The sequence below is a fragment of the Dendrobates tinctorius genome, unplaced genomic scaffold, assembly GCF_039654945.1.
Source record: "Dendrobates tinctorius isolate UK_male_01 unplaced genomic scaffold, ASM3965494v1 ptg000086l, whole genome shotgun sequence".
Lineage (NCBI taxonomy): Eukaryota > Metazoa > Chordata > Amphibia > Anura > Dendrobatidae > Dendrobates > Dendrobates tinctorius.
This window is the reverse complement of record NW_027361754.1, coordinates 55,426,727-55,453,706: the sequence shown is the minus strand read 5'-3', so window position 1 is coordinate 55,453,706 and position 26,980 is coordinate 55,426,727.

The following is a 26,980-nucleotide window of genomic DNA, read 5'->3' as shown; positions in this document are numbered from 1 at the left end:
ATCCTAGATATCTCTGAATGAAATATTCCAGTTGCAAATTTTTATTCATTGCATGGTAGAATGTGTTTAGAACAATAAAACACAACAATTATCAATGTAAATCAAAATGAATATCCCATGGAGGTCTGGATTTGGAATGATACTCCAAATCAAAGTGGAAAACCAAATTAGAGGCTGATCCAACTTCAGTGGAAATGCCTCATGACAAGGAAAAGATACCCAGTATTGTTTATGGCCTCCACGTGCCTGTATGACCTCCCTACTGTACAACGCCTGGGCATGCTCCTGATGAGGCGGCGGATGGTCTCCTGAGGGATCTCCTCCCAGATCTGGACTAAAGCATCCGCCAACTCCTGGACAGTCTGTGGTGCAGCGTGACATTGTTGGGTGGAGCGAGACATGATGTCCCAGACGTGCTCAATCGAACTCAGGTCTGGGGAATCGGCGGGCCAGTCCATTGCTTCAGTGCCTTTGGAGGGCCTGCCAGGGCAAGTAGAGAACTCGGTACCAGGCTGCTTCTTAAAGGGGCGGTGTCACAGCAGCGGTGACCTGGTCCGTGGCCCTATTTTGTAATAGGTTTTGTGACGCCACCTGTGGTATCTGGTCAGAGGCGACCAGCGCTGCAGTGAAGATCCTCTGGGACAGATGGTATGATGCAGCAGTGTTGGAATAGCTCTCCACAGGCAGAGCTGTTGTCCCAGGGCAGATGAGAGATGTTGAGGAATAGATAGGGAAGTAGTGGGTAGCAAGAGATGCAGCAGTGCTGAGAAGGTGATGCAGGAAGAATTCAAAGGACACAAGAGAGTGCAGTTTCTTTACCTTTTACTGTGCTTTGTAGGTACAGTCCAGGATTCAGATTACAGATGGTGCAGGAGTTAGTCAGCCTGGAAGCAACTTGGGAATCTCTCAATGCAGATGGATTGTGAGGTCTCCTTTCTAGCGCTATTCTGAAGTACTTGCGGTTCTGAACTCCACACAAGTTCCTCTTTCTATCTGTTACTTAGAACTCCACTCACATGACAGGCAGCTGTAGCCATTTTTCTCTGGCTCACACACGTTGCTACTGTGTCGTCGAGTCTCAGTTGGGAACAGAGCATTTACAGCCTCTGTTCCTCCGGTTTCTGCTGTGGGACCGTTAGTATCCACACAGCCTCGGACTCCGGCGTCCGGTCAATGCGCTTCAGCTTAGCGACAAGCTCTGCTCTAGCTCTAGTCCTCAGTTCGTCTCCACACGTCCACACTCTTCCTTCTCTCTGCACCAACTAACTAACTTCCTATTCCTGACCACAGAGAGCAGCTCCTCAGCAGTTTGGTTCAGAGCTCCTTCTGCTGGCCCGGAGTAGGAAATGTGCTGTAACTACCTGATAGAGAGACCCTTTCATTGCTTCCAAGCATGACATCACACTCCCTAGGAGGGAGGTAATGCCACTGTGGCGACCATACTCCTGGGGGCGCAACACCTTCATCTTGCAGGAACTGCTGACACACTCCAGCCACATGAGGTCTGCATTGTCCTGCTTTAGGAGGAATCCAGGGCCAACCACACCAGCATATGGTCTCACAAGGGGTCTGAGGATCTCATCTCGGTACCTAATGGCAGTCAGGCTACCTCTGGCGAGCACATGGAGGGCTGTGCGGCCCTCCAAAGAAATGCCACCCCACACCATTAATGACCCACTGCCAAACCGGTCATGCTGAGGGATGTTCCAGGCAGATCACTCTCCAAGGCTTCTCCAGTCTCTGTCATGTCTGTCACATGTGCTCATTGTGAACTGTTATGAATGGGTCACCGAGGACAAAAAAGCAAAACAAGCTAAGTCACAGAAAACCAGAGAGGTTGGTAACTATGCAGATTGCAGATCCCTGATCCTACCAAACAACTAGCAGCAGCCGTGGAGCGTACCTACGATGTTCCTAGATGCTTCGTCAAAGCCGGAGGACTAAATAAGCCTGAAGCATGACAAGGGGAAAACTAACTGCCCCAGAGCAGACCCCAAAGGAATAGATAGCCCCCACACATGTATTGACGGTGAAACAAGATGAAGGCACAAACACAAGCAGGAAAATAGGCTGAGCAAATGATGGGGCCCAAACTAACTAGAGAGGAAAGGAAAGACACTGTCTGCAACCTGTAAAAAACCCTACAAAAATAATGTCCAACACTTCTGATAGCAAAATTAACCCTGAAGTCACTAGACTTCTCCCACTATATCAGCACTCTGAAATATTCTGAGACAGAGCAAAAAGAGACCAAACTTGTAAGGGACAAAAAGCAAATTGGCAAAATACTGATAAGTAAGAGTGGAAATTCAGCACAGCCCCCAGCCGGGGCTGGCTGACCACACCAAAAAACTGAATAGACCAACAAAATCAAGTGTGAACATTAGCAGAAAAACTTAGCTTTAGATGACTGGAACAGAGCTGAAAACCAAGAGCTGATAAGCCAGAAGGAATCACCAGCAACTGAATAGGGCGTCGGCTGTCTTAAATCCAATCTGAGACTCCTGAGGTCCAATCGTCATCCTCATTCTCAGGTGGCAGATCTCCACTGATCAAATCAGCCTCACTACCTCCTGTTACCACCAGAGGGAGTCTGGAAGGAGAACTCACAACTGGTGAACCAGAGAATGAACTCACAACAGTGAACCTGCTTTTATCTGTGAAGAGCACAGGGCTCCAGTGGCGAATTTGCCAATCCTGGTGTTCTGTGGCAAATGCCAAGTGTCCTGCATGGTGTTGGGCTGTGAGCACAACCTCCATCTGTGGACGTCAGGCCCTCAGACCATCCTCATGGAGTCGGTTTCTAACCGTTTGTGCAGACACATGCACATTTGTGGCCTGCTGGAGGTCATTTTGCAGGGCTCTGGCAGTGCTCCTCCTGTTCCTCCTTGCACAAAGGCGAAGGGAGCAGTCCTGCTGCTGGGTTGTTGCCCTCCTATGGCCCCCTAGACTTCTCCTGGTGTACTGACCTGTCTCCTGGTAGCACCTCCAAACAGCATGTGAAATTGATTGTCAATCATTTTTTCCCTGGGGCCCCAAACTGTCAGTGTCCTCCTCTGGCCAGGACTGTTACTGTCCATTCAGTAGGGTAGCAAGAAACAGATGGAAAAGAGAATATGACTGGAGAGTCAGACTACACATGGTGTGCTTGTTGTCTCTTACGATGGAGATGCATAGGTCTGCATAAAAGCTTTAAACATGAACCAATAGAAAAACCATTGTCTCAGGCTCCTATTGTCATAATGTTACCATATATCCTACTATGCTACTGCTTAAAATTATATAAAGCCTACAAGAGAGAAAGTGAGCAAAAACCCTGCTGTAACTAAGTAAATAAAAAGCAAAAAGTGCATTTAAATAACACAGAGTTTTTAGTAATACTGTTTTTGATAAAAAAAAAAATAGCATAAAAGCCATCCCACCACAGCAAGGTAACTCTGATGGGACAGTCCTACACTGTCTAATATTAAAACCGTACCATGTGTCAATGTTGATGTGAGTGTGTGAATAAGGGCAGACAAAAGGACTGAGCCCAACCAGTGAAACACCAGTCTGGTGAAGCCTTATATACAATTTCCAGCTCAGGAGAGGGAGGCCACAGCCCGGCACAGAATGCAATAATACAAATGCTTAAAATTATAGCGACAAGACAGGGATTTACCTTTTAGGCGATAAATATCATACAAAACATTGAAAATGGCAAAAAAAGAAGAAAATTAATTCAATAGCATGTAATGATTACAATGTGTGAATAGTTGTCTCTTTCGGTCGTCTACATGGCTTTCCACGTTTGTTTGAGGGTATGTGCACACGCTGCGGAATGCTCTGCTGATTTGGCCTCGCGGATTTTGAAAAATCCGCAGGTAAATCTGCAGGTCAAAAGACCTGCGGTTTTACCTGCGGATTAGCCTGCGGTTTATCATCTCTACAATGGAGGAGATGGTAAACCGCAGCGGAATCCGCAGAAAGAATTGACATGTCAGTTCTTTCTGCGGTTTAGAAACCGCAGCAAATCCGCGCGGAAAAATCCGCACCGTCTGCACTGCGGTTTTTAATATCCATAGGATATAATGGTACTGTACACCACAGCAGCAACTGCTGCGGATCCGCCAAGGCCAAATCCGCTGCGGATCCGCAGCAAGTGCACACACCCTGAAACTTTAAAAAAAAACCCAAGAGCCCATACACAGATCGCACATGTACAACCGCTCACAATAGTCAGGATTATCGAATCGTGAGTTGGTTCTTTGCAAAAGAGTAAACTCAGCCTCACATTACTATTCTGAACATTTCTAAACACTTTGCATGGTTGCATTTAATTATTGAACCAGTGCTGCCACCTAATGTTCAAAGTGTATCATTTTTTAAAGGGACCTTCCATAAAATACAGTAAAGAGGAAGTTTCTAACATACTAATTGTGATTTATTGATTCTTAATCTGGTGACCCATTCACAAACTCTCCAGTAAATAAACCGCGCATCATAAATTAAGTATCTGTAACAACATGAACTTATCCTTTTAATATTCATTCTTTTATTTGCAATTATTGGTAATTCATTCATTAATTTTGCAGTGTCTATAATATATAATATGTATCTAAAACCAAACGTTGATTGTATCCATGATTTGGAGCCTTTGCATCTAATGCAGTAAGGTCATAGGAGTTCTCTGCCACTTAGGTATCGTATAGTACAGATTTTCTCTGCACCAGCACAATAGGAGGGAGGGTGTGGGCAGACCAAGGTACTTAACATTAAAACCCACTGAGCTGACAGAGCACAATGGTATATCTATAGTGGATGCAGAATGATTGGTTGTATTTGGGCCTGCAGTGCCCGGGAGTGCACACTAAACAGCTGATTGGTGGGGTGCCGGGTGTCAGACCCTGAATGACCTCATATTGATGACCTAGCCACAAGATTGGTCACCAATATAATTTTGGTGGAAAGAGGTGTTCTTAAGTATTTAAATTGCTTTAATTAGTTAGGCTGCTTTCACACATCCGGCTTTTTGAATCCAGCACGATGCGGCGAAATTTGGAACAACCGGATCCGGTTTTGTCCCACAGAGTTGTATTGTTGCCGCACCGTGCCGGATGGGTATGCGACGCATCTTTTTTTGCCGGATACGGCAAAAAGTAGCCGTCCGGTGTCTACAAAAAACGTTTTTTTACAGCACCTGACCGGTTTTTCTCAGAGCGCATGCGCGGAAACTGAGTCTCGCGCTGCTTTTTTAAATGTGGGTGCCACCGTATCCGGCCACACAAGCATCCGGTGTCTCAGCACATCCCGGATCCGCCCCTACGGCTTTTCACCGCACGGCGCCGGAGACACAAAGCCGGATGTGTGAAAGAAGCCTTAGACAGCATGAAAATAAGCAAGATTGCAATTGACTTGATTTTTCTGTCTGCTGTCATTCTCCTGCAATGACAGACTTTATCTTTTGTAGAGTACAGCTAGTTTCCATGGAGCCTGGCCTCGAGAGCACACAGTAGTTACATTTCCGGAGAGGCGTCAACGCTTAACATCCTAGGCAGCTGCCCCCTAATCCTAACTTCTGGCATGTGGTCATAAAATGTTGCTCTATATACAGCTCATTTAAAACCTAGAATCCTTGTGTTCCTGATTTATTTTTTACTATTTATAAATTGTTTGTCCATGATTAGAAAATCAGGTACGTTTTTAATGTGTGTGCTCCACGGTGCGCGGACAGTGTGTGCAAGGGACTTCACAAGGACAATTCAGTGACCGATGTTAGGCTAAGTTCACACTGGTGTACTTTCAGTCCGTGAGCACAATGGATCGCTCTCAGACCAATGGTAATAAATGCAATTTTCATCCATTGTTGTTCCGCCTGTCCGTTTTTACCATCCGTGTGCCATCTGTTTTTCTCCTAATGCAAAACAAAAAATATATATTCTAAGCACGTGATAATGGAGTGGGTGTAGCACCGTAGAGCATATACTTGTATGTTGTTCAATTTCTCCCTCCGGTAAGATGATGAAGGGTGCCAAGTGTGAAATGCTGCAAATACTCCGTGATCCTGTGTTATCTGCTATGTGTCAACACGAACTATTATTGCCCCTGGTTGGTGACAGAAACCTTGTCCTGTGTGTGATCTGTCGGTTTGGGGAGTGATGTTTTTCTAGCCTTTAATTTGATTTTTACCCACATTGGAGAAAGCCATTGTGGCAGTGAAATCGTTAACTTGTTTATTTTATTGAGGTCTTGATTTCCCAGCATTGGTGTGACTTCGCATCAGCCACTTAAGCTGTGTGGGGAATTGGGAAGGAAGTGTTGCAAGATCATCAGACAAAAACAAACAGGACAGCACCTTCAGGCAGCTTCATGGTTATGAAAGAAAACACTGTTGTAATTGTTACAATCACAGATTAGGCCCGTTTCACACATTCGTTTTTGAGATCAGTTGTAATCTGCGAAAATGGCGGAAAATGGATCCGTCGGCGGATTGACAGAAACGTGCGGCGCCGGGCCGTTGTATTAACGGATCCGGCGAAGGATTAATTTTAAAGGTACCCGTGCTCGGCAAAAAGGAGAGAGAGAATTTTAGCGGCTGCCGGGACAGGGTTAAAACTGCTCCCGGCTTTCACCTTTCGGGCATGCGCAGTTAAAAATAGCGGACCGTCAGCCAAAAAAAAGTTGCAGTGTCCGTCTGGTCCGCCCGGGAGCCGCCAAAATTCTCACGGATCCCCAACGGACGACCATCAGTCAAAATCCGCCACTAATGCAAATCAATGGGGGAAAAAAATCGGATCAGCCCCTTTTTTGGCGGATCCATTTTTTTAATAAAATTGGCGGATTTTGACTGATGACCAAAAATGGATGTGTGAAACAGGCCTTAATATAGTATAAATAGATGGATGCCCGATGCTATTGCAGGGTGGTAATGTCACAATGGGGGCAGTCTTTGCAGCGTTGAGAATCTCCCCCCCATTTGCTCACCCACCTATCCACTCTCTTTCTCCCATGTGCTGACTTCTCCTGTCTGTGTTCTCTTCTTTGACCTCAGTGGTCAATACAGTAAACATGGTGGGCACCACATTAGATATGTACGATGAAGATAACCGGGTGCTACTCTGCTAAAAACACAATTAAAATAACAACATGCAAAGGCAGATCAGACCTGACATATTAGGTAGATATAAAATTGACAATCGTGGGTACAAATAATAGTGGTTAACATACCACTGAGTGGACACTGCACATAACAGTATGGGGAAGGAAATAGATCTAGTCAAAATTGTATATCGTGCATCACATATATAAACAGCCTACAAAAAATCCTCACATATGAGTAAACTGGCATAATGTAATCAAATTTAGTCCACAATCAAATGCCAAAAAGGAAGATATAATCGATCAGGCTATATTAACTATAGCTACTGAACAGATGGATAAAGTGCAAAATCTCTATATGATATGCCCCCTAGCTATGCACACGTGTCCACTCCGCGGTAAACCATGTATGTAACATGCAGTTCCCATCACATAGGCCCATTAGGTAGATGATACATAAATACATATAAAGAAAAAAAAAAAATTCCTCAGACAGCTTCGTCAGGGATGTCTGCAAAGACCAGGTTCCTATGAACATATGTATGGCATCATGGTGTGTCCTTGCACTGAACTTTTTTGGCTATGTGCACATGAAACCTTTTATAAGAAAGCACACCCACATTATTTATAAAGCAGAAGACGCTTCAGGAAAGCGCTGGTGGTATTTTCTCTGAAGCGTCTTTTCCGATGTCTTTTTGGACATATTTTGCAGCAACTTTGCCAACTGCCTATATTTTTTTCAAATAATTACAGATATAAGATTAGGGCAGCAGGGTGGCTCAGTGGTTAGCACTGTACTATGTATAGTGCAGCAGGGTGGCTCAGTGGTTAGCACTGTACTATGCATAGGGCAGCAGGGTGGCTCAGTGGTTAGCACTGTACTATGTATAGTGCAGCAGGGTGGCTCAGTGGTTAGCACTGTACTATGCATAGGGCAGCAGGGTGGCTCAGTGGTTAGCACTGTACTATGTATAGTGCAGCAGGGTGGCTCAGTGATTAGCACTGTACTATGCATAGGGCAGCAGGGTGGCTCAGTGGTTAGCACTGTACTATGTATAGTGCAGCAGGGTGGCTCAGTGATTAGCACTGTTTCTTTGCAGTGCTAGCTAGGGTCCTGGGATTAAAGCCCACCAATGACAACATCTGCAAGGAGTTTGTATGATCTCTCCATGTTTGCGTTAGTGTTGTCTGGTTTTCTCACACATCCTGATAGGAAATGTAGATTGTGAGCCCCATTGTGGACAGTGATGATAATGTATGTAAAGTGCAGTGGAATATGATGGTGCTATGTAAGAATAGCGTAATCAATAATAGTGGCGATCAGGGCATTACTGCCCTTACTGCTGCATGGGGCTCGGTGAGCAAAAGTAAAGAGGGGGGCCTGGACTGGGACCGTGCCCCCCTCTCTTTTAGTTACCGTGCCCTGGGGTATAATTAAACATTGTGTGCCGGCACGCTACCTGAGGCGGCGCACATCTCAACCTGAGGAGCTTTCCTGCTGCTGCACAGCCGTCAAAACAGAACAGCAGAGCAACTCCAGGGGAACTCCCGCCGCCTCTTCTGTGATGCGCTGGTGACGACGCCTACCCAATGACATAATCGTAAAACCGCCAGCATGTCCGCACGCCACTCGCCAGGATACCAGAAGGGGAGCTGTGCCTGCAGGGGATCGTATGAAAGGTATGTATGAAAAACTTTTTAAAATTTTTTTTAATTTAGTGAATGTTGGGGGGGGGGGGGGATGAATTTTAGAGTGTGGGATAAGTGACAGGGAGTGATGATGTATTGAGGTGGAGGGTGCAAATAATGATGAAATGGGGTGGGGGATAGCAAATGATGAATTAAGGTGGGGAGGGGAGAGCAAATGATAATGAATTAAGGGTGGGGGACAACAAATGATAATGATGAATTGAGGGTGGGGGGGAGTAAATGATGATGCATTGAGACTGAGGGATGGGAGACAGTAAATTATGGTGTATTGAGACTGGGGGATGGGGACAGTAAATTATGATAAATTGAGGATGGAGCATGGGGGACAATAAAAGGTGATTAATTGGGGTGGGCAGCAGCAAATAAGGACAAATTGAGGGCGCAGGAGAGTAAATGATGTATTGAGTGTGGGAGAGAGCAAATGATGGTGTATTGAGGGTGGGGGCGGGCAAATGATGATGATTTGAAGGTGGAGAGAGAAGTTGATATTGAATTGAGGGTAGGGGGAGAGATAAGACATAGTAACATAGTTTATTCAGGTTGAAGCAGAGGTGTAGCTAGGGTTTTGGTTCAGGGGGGGAGAAACTTCTGAGTGGGCTTCTTACTAGGTAACTTTGATTACAACTCGGTGACGCACCCTAAGGCTGAGTTCACACGTGGCGTTTTTTTTGCGTTTCTGTGGCGGTTTTAACAGCACGATTTTGTTGCGAAAACGCGGAAAATAAGCATCCCATGCATTCCTATGGGATTCCGTAATGCTGTGCTAATGCTGCGGTTTTTACCGCGGCGGAATCGCTTTGCGGTAAAAAACGCAGCATGCTCATTAATTTCGCGGAATCACGGCGATCCAGCACCCATAGGAATGCATTGTTCTGCTTACTTTCCGCATGTGGCTGTGCACACCATGCGAAAAGTAAGCAGAACATTTGTGGATGGTACCCACAGTCCGGAGGAGAGGAGACTGTCCTCCGGGCTTTGGGTACCATATCCCTGTAAAAAATAGAATTTAAAATAAAAAATATTGTTATTCTTACCTTCCGACGTCCCGCGCAGCCTTCCCGCCTCTCTCCACGCTCCCGGTCCCAGTAAGCCTTTGCGAGCGATGACGTCCGTTCTCGCGGGATCGCGAAGTCTCGCGACGTCATCGCGAATGACCGCGAGATGTTGTGATCCCGCGAGAACGGACATCATCGCGGTAATTGTCGCAAAGGATTACTGTGACCGGGAGCGTGGAGAGAGGCGGGAAGGCTGCGCGGGACGTCGGAAGGTAAGAATAACAATATATATTTTTTTATTATTATTTTTTACATTCTATCTTTTACTATTGAGGCCGCATAGGCGGCCTCAATAGTAAAAAGTTGGTCACACTCGTCAAACACTATGTTTGACGAGTGTGACCAACCTGTCAATCAGTTCTCCAAGCGATGCTACAGATCGCTTGGAAAACGCTAGCAATTCTGCAAGCTAATTACGCTTGCAAAATGCTAGTTTTTCCGCGGGAAAATCGCGGGAATTTAAAATGTGATTTTCCCGCTGAATGGAATTCCGGAATTCTCGCGGTAATTTCCGCGAGAGTTCTGCTACGTGTGAACCCAGCCTAATAGTGGATGTTGGAGATGACTGCGCTGTTACTGAAAATAATCCCTATATAAACACCAGTATTGATATTACCGCCATATGGTCAGTGGTAAATACCAGTCCTACAAAACATATGTGATTACTGCACAGTTATAGTTGGTGACTTACCGCTGACTATCTTTCTGATGGAATCGTTCACTTTTCACGTCTTTTCCATCTCGCCCAGACTGACTTGACAGCTCCTCCAGCCACGACTCTGCTACAGAGAATACAACAACGACATGTTTCAATTCTCATATTTCAGCCCTATCTCCATCTATCTCCAACCTGCACAAACCACTCATCCTGCTGATACCCCAATGCTGAGCCGCTGCTGCCGCATGTGTCCCTATTACTGCACCTGATACCCCAATGCTGAACCGCTGCTGCCATATGTGTCCCTATTACTGCACCTGATACCCCAATGCTGAGCCGCTGCTGCCGTATGTGTCCCTATTACTGCACCTGATACCCCAATGCTGAGCCGCTGCTGCCATATGTGTCCCTATTACTGCACCTGATACCCCAATACTGAGCCGCTACTGCCGTATGTGTCCCTATTACTGCACTTGATATCCCAATACTGAGCCTCTGCTGTCGTATGTGTCCCCATTACTGCACCTGATACCCCAATACTGAGCCGCTGCTGCCGTATGTGTCCCTATTACTGCACCTGATACCCCCTATACACACACTGCTCTGCTCCGCACCCCCTATACACACACGGCTCCGCTCTGTACACCTTGTACACACACGCTCTGTTCTGTACACCTTGTACACACACAGCTCTGCTCCATACACCTTGTACACACGCACCTCTGCTACGTACACGCTGTACACACGTGGCTCCGCTCTGTACACCTTTTACACACCTGGCTCCGCTCCATGCACTTGTACACATGCGACTCTGCTCCGTACACCTTGTACACACGCAGCTCTGTTCCGTACATCTTGTACACACGTGCCTCTGCTACGTACACGCTGTACACACGTGGCTCAACTCCGTGCACTTGTACACATGCGGCTCTGCTCCGTACACCTTGTACACATGCGGATCTGCTCCGTACACCCCGTACACGCTGTACACACGCGGCTCCGCTCCGTAGACCTTGTACACACCTGGCTCCGCTCTGTACACCTTGTACACATACGGCTTTGCTCCGCACACCCCGTACACACGCGGCTCTGCTCCATACACCTGGTACACACACGGCTCCACTCCTTACGCTCCGCACACACACGGCTCTACTCCACACACACACGGCTCTGCTCCGTACACCCCGTACACACACGGCTCTGCTCCGTACACAAACGGCTCTGCTCACCCCATACATACACGGCTCCACTCCTCTGTACACCTCATACATGCATATCTCTGCTCCGTACACCTTCTATACACACGGTTCCGCTCTGTACACCTCATACACACACAGCTCTGCTACATGCACCCTGTAAAACCCCTCCTGACCTCACACAGAAACTTACTTCACCTCATCCAGCACCATGACAACCAGCAAAGCAGAGTCCTGCAGCCACTGAAGATCCCTGATCATGTAACCGCTGACTCCTCCCCTCCTGTGACCTCATCACAGGTCCTGTGCGCACAGAATAGCCGACATTGCTGGCTGTGAGGTGGGGGGCCCACTGCTGGCATCGGGGCCCCCCCACCGCCCTCTCAGGGGCCCATAGCGGCTAGGCAGCAGAGTAGGGAGATCGATTCTCCCTGCTCTGCCGCAGAATGTAACTGTATTTGGCGCGCTGTGCACGCCGATACAGTTACAGTAGCGTAGCTCTGTGGGCCCCCTCAGAGCGCGGGGCCCGGGGCCACCGCCTCCTCTGAACCCCTGGTAGCTACGCTACTGGATTGAAGGAAAACTTTAAGTCCATCTAGTTCAACCCATATCCTAGCCTAACCTGCCCTAACATGTTGATCCAGAGGAAGGCAAAGAAAACAAATCCATGTGGCAAACAGTAAGCTCCACATTGGGGAAAAAAATTCCTTCCCGACGCCACATACGGCAATCAGAGTAGTTCCTTGGATCAATGCCCTATCAAGGAATCTAGTGTATATAACCTGTAACATTACAATTTTCAAGAAAGGCATCCAGTCCCTTCTTAAATTTTAGTAATGAATCACTCATTACAACATCACATGGCAGAGAGTTCCATAGTCTCACTGCTCTTACAGTAAAGAATCCGTGTCTGTGTAGGGTCGTGGGCCGGGCTGGGGGGTGGTCCCTCTTCTGACTGCGCGGAGACGAAACAGAGACAAGATGGAGACAGATTCTGGGTGCAACAGGTCCAAGTTTTATTCTCTCTTGCCGCGCACTTGACGGCCTCCGTAGTACACAGCACTTCTCTTCCCTTCACGGCCCACCGTTTCCAGGGCCCGTTATACACACCGTACTTTTACACTAGGGACGTACATGCACGTACCGTCCCTTCTTCACTGTTTGACGCTCCTGACAGGTCCGTCTGTTATGAATGAGTCACCGTAGGAGGCAAAAACAGAAATGCTAGCTAAGTCCAGAAAAACAGAGAAGTTGGCAGCTATCGGATTGCAGACCCCTGAACCTATCAACAACTAGCAGTAGCCGTGGGGGGTTCCTACGGTGCCCTAGACCCCTCGATCACAGCCGGAGAGCTAAATAGCCTAAAGACAGAAAGGGAAATCTAAACTGCCCCAGAGCAGACCCCAAAGCAATAGGCAGCCCCCAACATATAATGACGGTGAAGCAAGAAGAAAAAACACTAACACAGATAGAAAGATAGACTGAGCAAATGATGGGGTCCAAGCTAACTAGATAGGACATGATAGGAAAGCTGCTGTCTGCAATCCGCAAAAAACCCTATCAAAATAAGAGCCAAGAGACTGACAGGGAAAAAGGCCCTGAAGACGCTAGGCTTCAAAAAGACTATGTCAGTACTCAGGTATTTTCTGAAGACAGAGCAAAAAGGAATTCAGCTCACCCCAGCAGGGAATGGCAGAATCCAGAAAAGCAAGGCAAACTAAAACCAAAACACAAATGCAAAAAGGCAAAGCAGAAAACTTAGCTTTTGAGGAGCAGGTCTCCTAGAATCTCCTGGTCTCCTAGAATTCCACAGAGAAATCACCAGCGAGGCAGAAGGGCGTCGGCTGCCTTATATCCAGTCAGAGATCCCCGTCGCCCAGTCATCCTCTCCCAGCTCAGGTGCTTGGTAATCAGCCTCACTACCTTCCTTCACCAGAAGAGGGAGTTCATCAGACCTCAATGGTGAAGGGGAAAATGAACTCATAACATCCGTGACTGTGGCCGCCTTAGGCCCGTAAACCAACAGCAATTTTACTGGTCGGGCGTCGTGTCAAATACGGTGTCCCACACCCGGTGTCTCGTCTCTTCTGCGGTTCTTCCTGTCAGGACCACCCCCCTGATGTTCTCTCTCCTCAGTCACCCTGGTCTGGTTCTCCTCAGAGCGCACAGACTGTCATAGTCCTCCTGTCACCTGAGCTCACCCTGGGGACTGGAACTTTCTGGAACCCTCCCTCAGTATTTATATCTTTCCTGGATCCCTGTGACTCCACCCCCCATGACCAACGGTTTCCTAAGCTCTAAGCTGATGTCAAGTCCTTTGCTCACACTCCTCCCTGCCCTCTAATGGTCAACCCAGGTACTGCACGTCCACTATTTCCTAGCTGTTTCCCCACTGTAGTAACTGACAACTATCTGAATTGTGCAAACCTTTCCTTCTCTATACTGACAAGTCCGTCCGTCCGTCAGGTCACCTTCCCTACATCTGTGAGTTTGCTTAAACCTTCTTTCCTCCAGACGTAGAGGATGCCCCTTGTCCCCGCCACAGGTCTACGAGTAAAAAGATCATTAGAAAGGTCTTTGTACTATCCCCGCGTATATTTATACATTGTAATAAGATCACCCCTAAACCTTTGATTTTCCAAACTAAATAACCCCAAGTTCCCTAATAACCTTGGTCGCTCTTCTCTGCACCCGCTCCAGTTCAGCTATGTCTTTCTTATACACCGGAGACCTGAACTGTACACAGTATTCTAAGTGTGGTTGTACTTGTGACTTGTATAGAGGTAAAATTATGTTCTCCTCATGAGCATCTATGCCTCTTTTAAAGGGAATCTGTCACCTATTTTTAGCCCTATCAGCTGCCGGCACCGCCATTAGGGGCTTATCTACAGCATTCTGTAATGCTGTAGATAAGCCACCGATGTAACCTGAAAGATAAGAAAAACGAGTTAGATTATACTTAGCGAGGGGCGCGGTCTGGTGCGGTGGGTGTCGAGGTCCGGTCCGGTGCCTCCCATCTTCTAGTGATGACGTCCTCTTCCTTACTTCTGCCGCGGCTCCTGCGCAGGTGTACTTTTTTTTTTAATTAAAGTAATTTTTATTGAAATTTTGGATACAAAAAGGAAAAACAAAGAAGAAAACAACAACCCGCAGCGCAGGTGTACTTTATCTGCCCTGTTGAGGGCAGAGTAAAGTACTGCAGTGTGCAGGCGCCGAGAAAGGTCAGAGAGGTCCGGAGGCTGCACTCTGCAGTACTTTACTCTGCCCTCAACAGGGCAGATAAAGTATGCCTGCGCAGGAGCCGCAGTAGAAATAAGAAGGTGGACATCATCTCTAGAAGATGGGAGGCGCTGGACCGCGACACCCATTGGACCGGACCGGACCCCTGGGTGAGTATAATCTAACTTGTTTTTCTTGTCTTTCAGGTTACATCGGGGGGGGGGGGGCTTATCTACAGCATTACAGAATGCTGTAGATAAGCCCCTGATGGTGGCGCCGGCAGCTGATATGGCTAAAAATAGGTGACAGATTCCCTTTAATGCGTCCCATTATTTTATTTGCCTTTGCTGCAGCTGCCTGACAGTGGCCACTAAATGTGAGTTTGTCATCCACCCATACACCCAGGCAGAGGCGTAGCTAGGGTTTTGGTTCAGGGGAGACGAAACTTGAGTGGGCCCCTAACCAGGTAACCTTGATTACAACTCATTGACGCACCCAAAGGGCTCATACTTGCGAGAGACTTGCAAGATTCTCGTGCGAGTCTCTCGCATGAAAACCCTGCTCTGCTGCCAGCACTGGGACCGGTGCATGCGGCTGCATAGAAATACATGTAGCCACATTCTCCAGTCCCAGTGCCGGCGGCAGTGCTGGGTTTTCATACGAGAGACTTGCATGAGAATTGTGCGAGTCTATCGCAAATGGGTATGAGCCCTAATAGTGGATGTAGGAGATGACTGTGCTGTTGCTGAAAATAATCGCTATATAAAGACCAACATGGATATTACCGCCATATGGTCAGTGGAAAATACCAGTCCTACAGAACATATAAGTGATCACAGTGCAGTTCTAGTTGGTGACTTACAGCTGATGTTCTTTCTGATGGAATCGTTCACTTTTATCGTCTTTTCCATCTGGCCCAGACCGACATGACAACTTCTCCAGCCAGGACTCGGCTGCAGAGATTACAAGAAAGACACGTTTCACTTCTCATATTCCAGCCCCATCACCATGTATCCCCAACCTGTGCAAACCCCTCATCCTGCTGATACCCCATTGCTGAGCCTCTGCTGCCGTGAGTGTCCCTATTACTGCACCTGCTGTGTGGCACTGGGTGCCCTTTAAATTCTAAAGCAACTCTCTAGAACAGGGGTGGGCAATTAATTTTCCCAAGGGGCCACATGAGAAACTGGCCCTGCTGTGGCGGGCCCAACCAATTGGCTGAACTTAAAGGGGCGGTCCGAAACCAAAGGTGAATTTCGTATTAAATGTATACCTATTTTTAGTGTAATAATCTAATCTTGTTTTCTAATATACTTCAATGAAAAATTCCCTAACGTACCCTCTACATTCTGACTTCCTGTTTTTTATGGGTTTTTTTAACGTCACATGACATTTTGTTTGAGATTCACCAGTGCATGCTGGGACACTAATTAGCCGTCATGAGGGGACAGACGCAGCTGTTAGTGCTGCAGCCTCTGCGCCCTCTTTGAAATGAGGCACCAACAGTGATGTCTGTTTTGGAGGCTCAGCTAGTCCGGCTCACCTGATAATGCGTCGTTCGTAAATTCTGACACATACTCAGTATGAGCTCCCTGTGCTATATTCCTTTGAATGCACAGTGACAGTGCGCTCCCTTGCTGGCTCTAAAGAGAAGAGATGACCCGGCAGGGACCAGTCCAGTCTCTGAAACAGATGACGCTTCTTTTCATGATGGGGAAAGCAGCTGTGGCAGTGACTGCATCCCCTGCCCCCTGATGATGTCCCGTGTGAGTGCCCCAAAATGCACTGGGATTCTCAAACAAAATGTCATTGGAAGTAAAAAAAAAAAAAAAAAACACAAGCAGACAGGAAGTTAGAGTAGAGAGGGAATGGTAGAAATTTTTTAACAAATAAATTAGAAAAGTGATTAGATTATTGAATTAAATTTAGTATGAAAGTCACCTTTGGCTTTGGATCACCCTTTAATTCTGCATTATATTAATTTTATCACTTTATAAAAAGCAGTTACTTATGTGATGAAGTTTACATGAGCATATAAAAAAGTAATGATTTTCATCCAGAGAAAAACGATTTTCTATCTGTATTATCATCTGTATGACATCCATTTTTAGACATCAGAAGTGAATAAAATTTAAAAGAATACAGCTTCCTGTGTTAGTAATGGAAATGTATTCATAAAAATCGGATACTATACAGATGATTCATATGGCATCCAATTTTTTATTTTTGCACACCCATAGACTTCAATAGGCGGAACATTGGAAAAAAGTTATTCTCCCACCTCTAATCCTCATGCATAGATCCACATCACATATGGGGCAGGAGGTGACAGGCAGGGGGTGGGAATCCTTACCGCAGTCTATGGAGTGGATGTAATTAGCCACAGATCAGGGGGGAGCACTATGGGGGACTTAGCCCTTACTGTTATGATTGGGTCACCGAGGAGGAAAGCAAGAGCAAGCTAAGCCACAGAAAACCAGAAAGGTGGGTAACTAAGCGGATTGCAGACCCCTGATCCTATCCACACAACTAGCAGTAGCCGTGGAGTGTACCTATGATGATCCTAGATGCCTTGACACAGCCGGAGAACTAAATAAGCCTAAAGCAGGAAAGGGGAAATCTAAACTGCCCCAGAGCAGACCCCAAAGGAATAGATGTCTCACCGACAATATATGTTTGGGGGCTAAGATGAAAATGCAAACTTAGGTAGGAAAATAGACTGAGCAAACGATGGGGCCCACACTAACTAGACAGGAAAGGAAAGACACTGTCTGCAATCACGCAAAAAACCCTGGTTCAAAAAATGCCCAACACGTCTGATAGAAAAATTCTGAAGTCACTAGACTTTGCCCACTATATCAGCACTCTGGTATATTCTGAAAGCAGAGCAAAAAGAGGCCAATCTAATAAGGGACAAAAACAAACTGGCACAAGCAGTAACATAAGGATGGAAATTCAGCACAGCCCCAGCCAGAGCTGGCTGAAAACACAAAACTGAAACAGACAAAATCAGATCAAATGTGAACAATAGCAAAAGAACACTTAGCTGAGCAGGCAGGGACTGAGCTGGAAACTAAGACCTCAGGAGGCAGGAAAAAATCACCAGCAGGGATAGAGGGAGTCGGCTGTCTTAAATCCAGTCAGAAACTCCAGATCTCCAGTCATCCTCCTCATTATCAGGTGGCAGGCCTCTGTTAATTAGATCAGCTCCATACCTCCAGTAACCACCAGAGGTAGCCTGGAAAGAGAACCCGCGACCCCTCTGTCAATACAACCAGCTCCACTACTTTCACTAGTAACCAGAGGTAGGCCAGAAAGCGAATTCACAACACCTTACCTCTCCTGCACAGGACATACAACAGTACAAGCTGGGAGGTAAGGGTTAACCCTTACATACAGAGGTGTGGGGGCAGAAGAGTAGTTTGGGGAGCACATAGAATATCCCATCTGAAAACTGAATGTAGTGGAGGTGAGGGGGAACATCACTGTTGGACCCCATATTCAGTAGGAATACTCAGCCCCAGTGTTTTATCTCCTATCAGCTGCCAGGAAGATCCAGGGAGATTTAGTGGCTAATTAGCTGCTCTCCCTGAAAATAATCTGCAGTCCCGCAACTTTCATTCCACAGTGTGAAAGGAGGCAACACAGGTACTGTGACCTACTCAGCACAGCAGACACTGGGTGGTATCTGGGCTCCACTTAGAATCTACTTGCCCATTATCTGCAGGAGACGGGTGTTGTAGTTTGTGCCTCCCTCCTCCTGTCCTGACCACTCTGCCTCCTGCATAGGTTTCACCAGCTCTGCAAGCCAGGAACTGAGCAGCCCCCATCCACTAATGAGAAGCTGGGGGTGGGGCTGCAATCGCTTCTGAGAATAAATCAGTCGCTCTCCGGCCCTCTGGCTGTGTCAGCGGGCGGCACAGAAACACTCAGGGAGACGGATGTGGCCCGCGGTCCGCAGTTTTCCCTGGCCTTCTCTAGAATATAGTAATGTCAGGTGCAAGTGCCCTAGAAAACAGTGCCCACATTTTGTCCCATAGAAAGTAATATTGCCCTGTGTGTGCCCCTTAGACAGTCACAATAACCTGAGTTCCCCTATAACAATAAGTGCCCACTTTACATTTAATAATGTCCCGTCTCTCTCCCGTACAGCTCCCTTACACACAGTATGATGCCCCCTCACTGTATATATACTGACTATTATACTGACCACTTAGTATCCCCCAAACTGTTTGATGGCTCCAACACTGTATGATGGCCCCTCACTATAATCTCCACACTGTATGATGGCCCCCTAGCTAGCCTCCATGCTCCATATAGTATAATGCAGAAGATAGTTCTCAGTATACCATACAACAAGGCCTATAAATAACTTCCTATTAACTAGACTTCAAACAAAAATGAAGGAAGTGTGGACCACAATTTCATAACAGACATTCAATTTGGTTAAAACCAACATTTATTTGGTCATATAAAAATTACATACTCATTGTATTAATCACAAAAATAGAGATACACGATGCACAATATAACCACTAACAAGGGTATCACAATAGACAGATTCAGGGAAGAATATGACTTAGTATAGTATTACTATAGTGCACAGGATATATGTCTACAGAAAATATGTGCTGAACATAACATCATGCGATTTGTTTATGACACCTGTGCACCACTCATAAATATAGAAATGAATAACATTGTCCCCAAATACTGTGATCAATATCTAGCATTTGTTTCCAAAATAGATTAATAAAAGAAACTGCCAGAAATATATATTTAGTATGGATTACAAGCTGAATGTTCTCAGGACAACTGCTTAAGGGCAAAAATGGACAGACTAAGGGTTAATTGTCAAAAGAATATGTATATCTCTTTCATAAAGTGCTATATGCAAAGTGCAATAAGATATAAATATCACTTATATATGATTATGTGTAAATTACCTAATGGTGGTTTACAAATAAACAGCTTCAGAGTTAATCTCTAACCATGGTAAAGCATGTCTCTATATAGAAAAGCCCATCATCGCAGTAAAGAACCAGCACATTAAATAAACATGGCAGCTAAATGCGAATACCTGACCTGTCAGTGGCAGCAGTTCCCCGACGCGCATTTCGCGTGAGCTTCTTCAATAGGGGGGTAAGTATATCACGCGTGTCAGGGAACTGCTGCCACTGACAGGTCAGGTATTCGCATTTAGCTGCCATGCCATAGAGACATGCTTTACCATGGTTGGAGATTAACTCTGAGGCTGTTTATTTGTACACCGCCACAGGTGTCATAAACAAATCGCATGATGTTATTTTCAGCGCATATTTTCTGTAGACATATATCCTGTGCACTATAGTAATACTATACTAAGTCATATTGTCACGCCGCGCTCACCTGGGGGCGGGACCTCGGTCCCGACATCATCTCTTCCGGAGCCGCGGTCACTCCGGGGGTTCCGTCGGGTGCGCACGCGCAGCTCTCGTCCCCGGGTCTCCTCCTCCATGTCACGTTTGCGCTTGCGTATAGGGCCGGTCCTCTCTATGGTAATGGAGGACCTGACCCGGAACCTGTAGTGGTCATGTGCTTTCTGGCTAGGTCCTGACCCGGAACCAGTAGTGGTCATGTGCTATATCAGACGACCTCCCCCTAGGGGAGGTGCCTGATTATTGTTGTGCTTCCTGGCTTGGTCTGCCATGTCCCTGCCTGGCTGTGCGCTGTATTCAGGTCCCCTGCCTTGCACTCTGTTGTGCCTCTTGGCACACGCTCTGACCCTGTGCTCTGTCTCGTACTCGGTTGTGCCTCCTGGCACATGCTCTGACCCTGTACTCTGTCTCATACTTGGTTGTGCCTCTTGGCACACGCTCTGACCCTGTGCTCTGTCTCGTACTCGGTTGTGCCTCCTGGCACATGCTCTGACCCTGTACTCTGTCTCATACTCGGTTGTGCCTCCTGGCACACGCTCTTACCCTGTACTCTGTCTCATCCTCAGTTGTGCCTCCTGGCACACACTCTGATTCCGTGTTCTGTCTTATACTCAGTTATGCCTCCTGGAACACACTCTGATTCCGTGTTCTGTCTTATACTCAGTTGTGCCTCCTGGCACACACTTGGACCCTGTGCTTTGTCTCATACTCAGTTGTGCCTCCTGGCACATGCTCTGATCCTGTACTCAGTCTATTACTCTGTTGTGCCTCCTGGCACACGTACCAATCCTGCGCTCTGTCTTATGCTCAGTTGTGCCCTCTGGCACACACCCTGCTCCTGTACTCTGTTACACCTCCTGGCACACCTGCTGCCTGACTCAGTGCTCTGACGTGCTCCTTGCACGCATCCTGCTTCACTCACTCCCAGACGAATGAAGTCTCTGTATACCACGTGTTCCTGTGTCCACGCTTTACACGTTCCTGCAGACACACTCACCCACTCGTGTCTCCTGTGAGCTGGCCGCCTGGTGCCAGCAGTCGTGGTGCCTCAGCCCCTGGGGCTTGCCCCTGACACTCCCTGTATAGGGGGTGGTCTTCACTAGGTCAGCTCGCCCTGGGAGGGTTGGTGTCATGACCCAGAGGGTCCACTCCAGGAGTCGTCACACATATTCTTCCTTGAATCTGTCTATTGTGATACCCTTGTTAGTGGTTATATTGTGCACCGTGTATCTCTATTTTTTGTAATTAATACAATGAGTATGTAATTTTTATATGACCAAATAAATGTTGGTTTTAACCAAATTGAATGTCTGTTATGAAATTGTGGTCCACACTTCCTTCATTTTTGTTTGAAGTCTAGGTCTCAGTATAGTATAATGCAGTCCCCATAGACAGACGCTATATAGTATAATGCAGCCCCCATAGGCAGGCACTATAGTATAAGGCAGACCCCCATAAGCAGACTGTAATGTAACGTAGCCCCCCATAGGTAGACTGTAATATAATGCAGACCCCCATAGGCAGACTCTAATATAAGGCACCCGCTCATTGGCAGACTATAATATAATGCACCCACAGGCAGACTCTAATATAAGGCAGCCCCCCATAGGCAGACTGTAATATAATGCATCCCCTCATACACAGACTGTAATATAATGCAGCCCCAGGCAGACTCTAATATAAGGCAGTCCCCCATAGGCAGACTGTAATATAATGCACCCCCAGTCAGACTCTAATATAATGAAGCCCCCCATAGGCAAACTGTAATCTAAGGCAACACCCCCCCATAGGCAGACTGTAATGTAAGGCAGCACCCCCCCATAGGCAGACTGTGTTACACCCGGTCCCTGTCCTGGCTGTGCGTCTGCCTCTGCTCCCCGTTCAGGGCATTCACCTCGTGCCTTGCACGCTGTGCCTGTGCAGCAGCCGGCTCCCTGTGTGTCCCATCCTGCTTCTCAGCGTTCAGTTCTCTCCCCTTCCTCCACCTCCTGGCGTCCTGTCGGCAGGTCTTCAGCCAGAGCTATTAGGGCATGCGCATGCCCCCCTAGCTTCTTAAAGGGACAGCGTGCATTTTTCAAAATAAGCAATTATCCAATGGCAGCGCACTGGCTGCTATTTCTGGCCTCTCCTCCATAAGGAGAGCGTGGGAGCAACGAGTATCAATTATTGCTACATCCGGTTCTGTTGCTAACCTGTCTGCGCTGCGTAGCAGTCTCTGTGCATTTTCTTATGCTGTCTGTCTCCACAGAAATATCTGAATCCTGATAACCCTGGTTATACCTGCAATCATCTGGGAGAAAGCCATCCCGTTCTGCCAACAGCCATCCGAGTCCGAGTACTGAGTCAAGGTTACCGGAGCCAGCTACACACCATCTACCATCTACCAGGACCTGTCTCATGACGAACTTTGCTGTCATTTCTGTTATCCCTTTTGGTCCCGCTGGGACAGCTGCCACGTGTCCGGGGTCTAACTGGAGGTAGCACCTGTGCCCTCCAGGTGTTCCATTCTGGTCCTGTCTGAGGGGCTTTACTACGGGTACCCGGGGCTCACTAGTTACACCTCCTTTGGAGCCCTCTGGACCGTGGTCCCGAGGTTCCACTTTGAGGCTGTGTGCCCACGATGCGATTTTTAAGCGTTTTTGCAGCGATTTTCGGCGCGAAAACGTTGGGAAAACGTTTAAAAATCTTGTACAGCACGCACCCCATGCATTCCTATGGCATTCCGCACATACTGTGCTAATGCTGCGCTTTTTTCCACGGCGGAATCGCATCGTGGAAAAAATTGCAGCATGCTCATTCTTTTGTGCGGAATCGCAAAGAATTGCCGCGATTCCGCACCCATAGGAATGCATGAGAATCGCTTACTTCCCGCATGTGGCTATCCACCATGCGCGAAGTTAAGCGTCTCATGTGCGGTTGGTACCCACGGTGTGGAGGAGAGGAGACTGTCCTCCAGGCCCTGGGTACCATACCCCTGTAAAAAAAAGAATAAAAAATCGGGGTATATTTACCTTCCGACATCCCGCGCTGCCTTCCCGGGCCTCAGCGTTCCCAGTAATGCCTTGCAGCAAGGTCCTGTGATGACGTAGTCTTGCGTGACTCTAGCGGTCTCGTGAGATCGCTATAGCAACGCGAGACCAACGTTATCACAGGTCTCGAAAGGCATCGCTGGGAACGGGAGCGTCGCTGAGACTGCGCGGGACGTCGGAAGGTAAATATACCCCGATTTTTTATTTTTTAATTATTTTTTACATTCTTTCTTTTACTATTGATGCCGCATAGGCAGCCTCAATAGTAAAAACCTGGTCACACTTGTCAAACACTATGTTTGACGAGTGTGACCAACCTGTCAATCACATTCCAAGCGATGCGAAAATCGCGGCAAAATCGCTAACATAATCGCGGTAAAATCGCGCGGGGGAAAAAAACCACGCGATTTCTGGGAAGGAGTCTGGTTTTCAGTGTCCGGATTTAAACGCAACGTGGGCACATAGCCTGAAAATAAAAAATTAATGTGAACTTCACCATCTCTGCCTCCGCTTCCATTAATTACAGATTGCTCCGGCCATGGAATCCGCTGGACCCCAAAGGCCTCCGACTATGGAACTGTGCCAAGAGGTGACCCGTTTAAGAGCTCAATAGGACAAGATCACGACGTATCTACGTAACCTGTCCACCCGCATGGATTCTCTGCTGAACCCTGCTGCTCCAGATTCATCTACCGGCATCCAGGTACCTGCAGTCACGGCAAGCAAGGGCCCTCGCCTGGCGGCTCCTACTCGCTTCCACGGTGATCCCACTCAGTGTCAGGGTTTTCTCAATCAGTGTACCCTACACTTTGAAATCTTGAGGCACATGTTTGCTTCTGACCGTGCCAGAGTGGGCTTCATTATGTCACATCTAGCAAGAGAGGCTCTCGCCTGGCTAAACCCGTTATGGGAGAGAGGAGACCCGCTGGTTAATGATCTTCAAGCTTTCCTAGAGACTTTTCGCAGGACCTTCGATGAACCTGGCCGGGTCATGTCGACCACTTCTGCCCTGCTTCGCTTATGCCAAGGAACCCTCACGGTGGCTCAGTATGCTGTTCAGTTCCGCACCCTTTCGTCTGAGTTATCCTAGAACAATGAGGCCTTGCTGGCTACCTTCTGGGAAGGCCTATCTGGAAAAATCAAGGATGAGCTGGCGGGACGGGACAGGCCTACCACCTTGGATGATCTGATATCCTTGGAAACCCGGATTGACCTGCGCTTTCAGGAGCGTTCCATGGAGATCAAGCGAGACCGGAGGTTCTACCACCCGGACTCTAGTTCTTCCAAAATGACTACCTCACCTCATTCTCCCCAAGCTATGGAGGTTGACCGAGTAAGTTTGGCCAGCCACTGCCAGGAGACGCGTCGCAAGGAAGGAAGCTGTCTATATTGTGGTAGTTCCGAACACCTGATCCGCTCCTGTCCAAAGAAGTTGGGAAAATCCAGTGCCTAGGCTCGGTAGGAGAGGCCACCCTAGGTAGAAAATATTCCTCTCCTTCGTTGCAGATCTCAGTCTCCGTGTCCTGCGGGGCAATAACATTTTCTGGACTCTTTCTGTTGGATTCCAGAGCCGCCGGGAATTTTATCCAGCAGATGCTTGTGGATCATTACCGCTTACCAGTCCAGGCTCTTCCCAATCATTGCGGGTGACCGCTGTCGATGGCAAGCCACTGACTGAACCCGTCCAGTTCCAGACTGAGCCAGTGGAACTCTGGGTAGGTCTAATGCATTCTGAAAGAATTCGTTTTTATATGTACCCTGGTTTGTCTCACCCCTTGCTTTTAGGTTTGCCGTGGTTCCAGAAACACGAGCCAGTCCTTAACACTAGAAGTCCCAGAGAGGGGTCATTTAACATTTCTACCTTTGGAACCCAGAGACTGGTCGAATGACCTGAAGCATTTTATCTAACATCCTATAATCACCGTCTTTTGTTCTGTAATTAAGGCCACTACTGTCGCACCACAGGAGGTTGTTGTTTTCCATTTGAGTTTAGCCTTTTAGTTTCTAGTTAGTTCTATTCAATTTATTGTATTTGATAATATAAAGACTATATGTATTGTATTTAGTTTAGTTTTATTTGAGCAAAAAAGCACTGAAACAATGAATCATTTTTTATATATTTTAAATAGAGAATTAGAAATTTTAGAGCAAGGTACAGCTGTGAGTAATCACCAGAAGCATTTGTGTCTAAGTCAAGAGGACTGAAATGTCAGTGTGAAAAATATACAAAAGAACAACTGTTATTTGTGACATGCACATAAGAAGCTGTCTCACACCACGTGCCCATACTAGAAAGCGCCTGTCTTAATCCTGCTCATTTAGACACTGTTCACATGTTCAGGTTTTAAATACATTAAAAAGGGCCTGCTTCAATACGTGTTACCTTGACGAGGTGGAGCAGCTTGGCATACATTTTTTTGCAAAAAAACGTATCGACTAAATACCCTGTATTTGTTGTTACCTTTTATCAGCACTTGCTGACTACTGTCATATGTCTTACTGCAAGGAATTTCTGCACATTTGTCATTCTGTGCTTTTTGTTTGTCTCTCTTTTCTGGGAGTAGGTAAACCACTTTTAAAGCCGGAGCTTCAGGAACAAGTTTTGGCTTACATTGCTGACACAGCCTCCAGCTTTCTCGCCTCCTCTTCTGAAGTTTAAAAAAATAAAACCACTGAGTCGTCATTGGAGCCTCAGGAACAACATCTTTCCTTGTGTCCTTCACCCCTACCAAAAGTGAAGGATGTGGCAGGCCACACTACCGATTACTCCATGGAGCTCTTTTCACATACCATGCCTTGGTTAGCAAGTCAAATCGTGAATTCCCCAGTCCAAAATGAATCTGACATGGAGTACACTGATGCACAGCCACTGCTAGATTTTTCTGCTGGTACATTCACAAAGAGCACTGCATTGTCCTCGCAGTGTACTGAGGCAGAATCAGACCCTGATGAAACTCAGGTGCCCCTTCCCGCATACTATACCAACTTACACGGTGACACAGAGGAAGGTGCACATGAAATTGAAGAGGAGGTGATGGATGACCCAGTTGTTGACCCAGATTGGCATCCATTGGGGAAGAGGGTGCCGCTGCCAATAGCTCAGAAGAGGAGGAGGAGGATCCGCAGCAGGCATCGACATCGCAACAGCTGTTATCTGGCAGGCCCGTAGCAGGCCAAAAATGGGTTACAAAAACCCAAAAGAGTTGCAGGACAGCTTGGCCAGACGGTCAAATTAGCACAGCGTGAAAGGCCTCAATATGTCTTCCATAGTAGGAAGAGTGCAGTGTGGCACTTTTTTGAACAAAATCCTAATGATCAGGCAAAGGTTATCTGTAAGAAGTGTGCAAAGACCGAGGGAAAAATCTGAGAAATTTGAATACCAGTTGCATGCTTAGACATTTAACCACCATGCACTTGCAAGCGTGGACGGACTACCAAACCTCACGTACCACATGTGCACCTGCTCCAAATGAAGGTAGCCAGCAACGCTATATCGCTTCCCCCACTGTAAGCCCACCGTTTAGCACACCACCAGCAGCAAATGTTGAGGTGTCGTCGCAAGGCCAAAGCAGTCAGGGAATCGCAATGTTATTGCTACAAAAGACTGAATCTAGGCCAT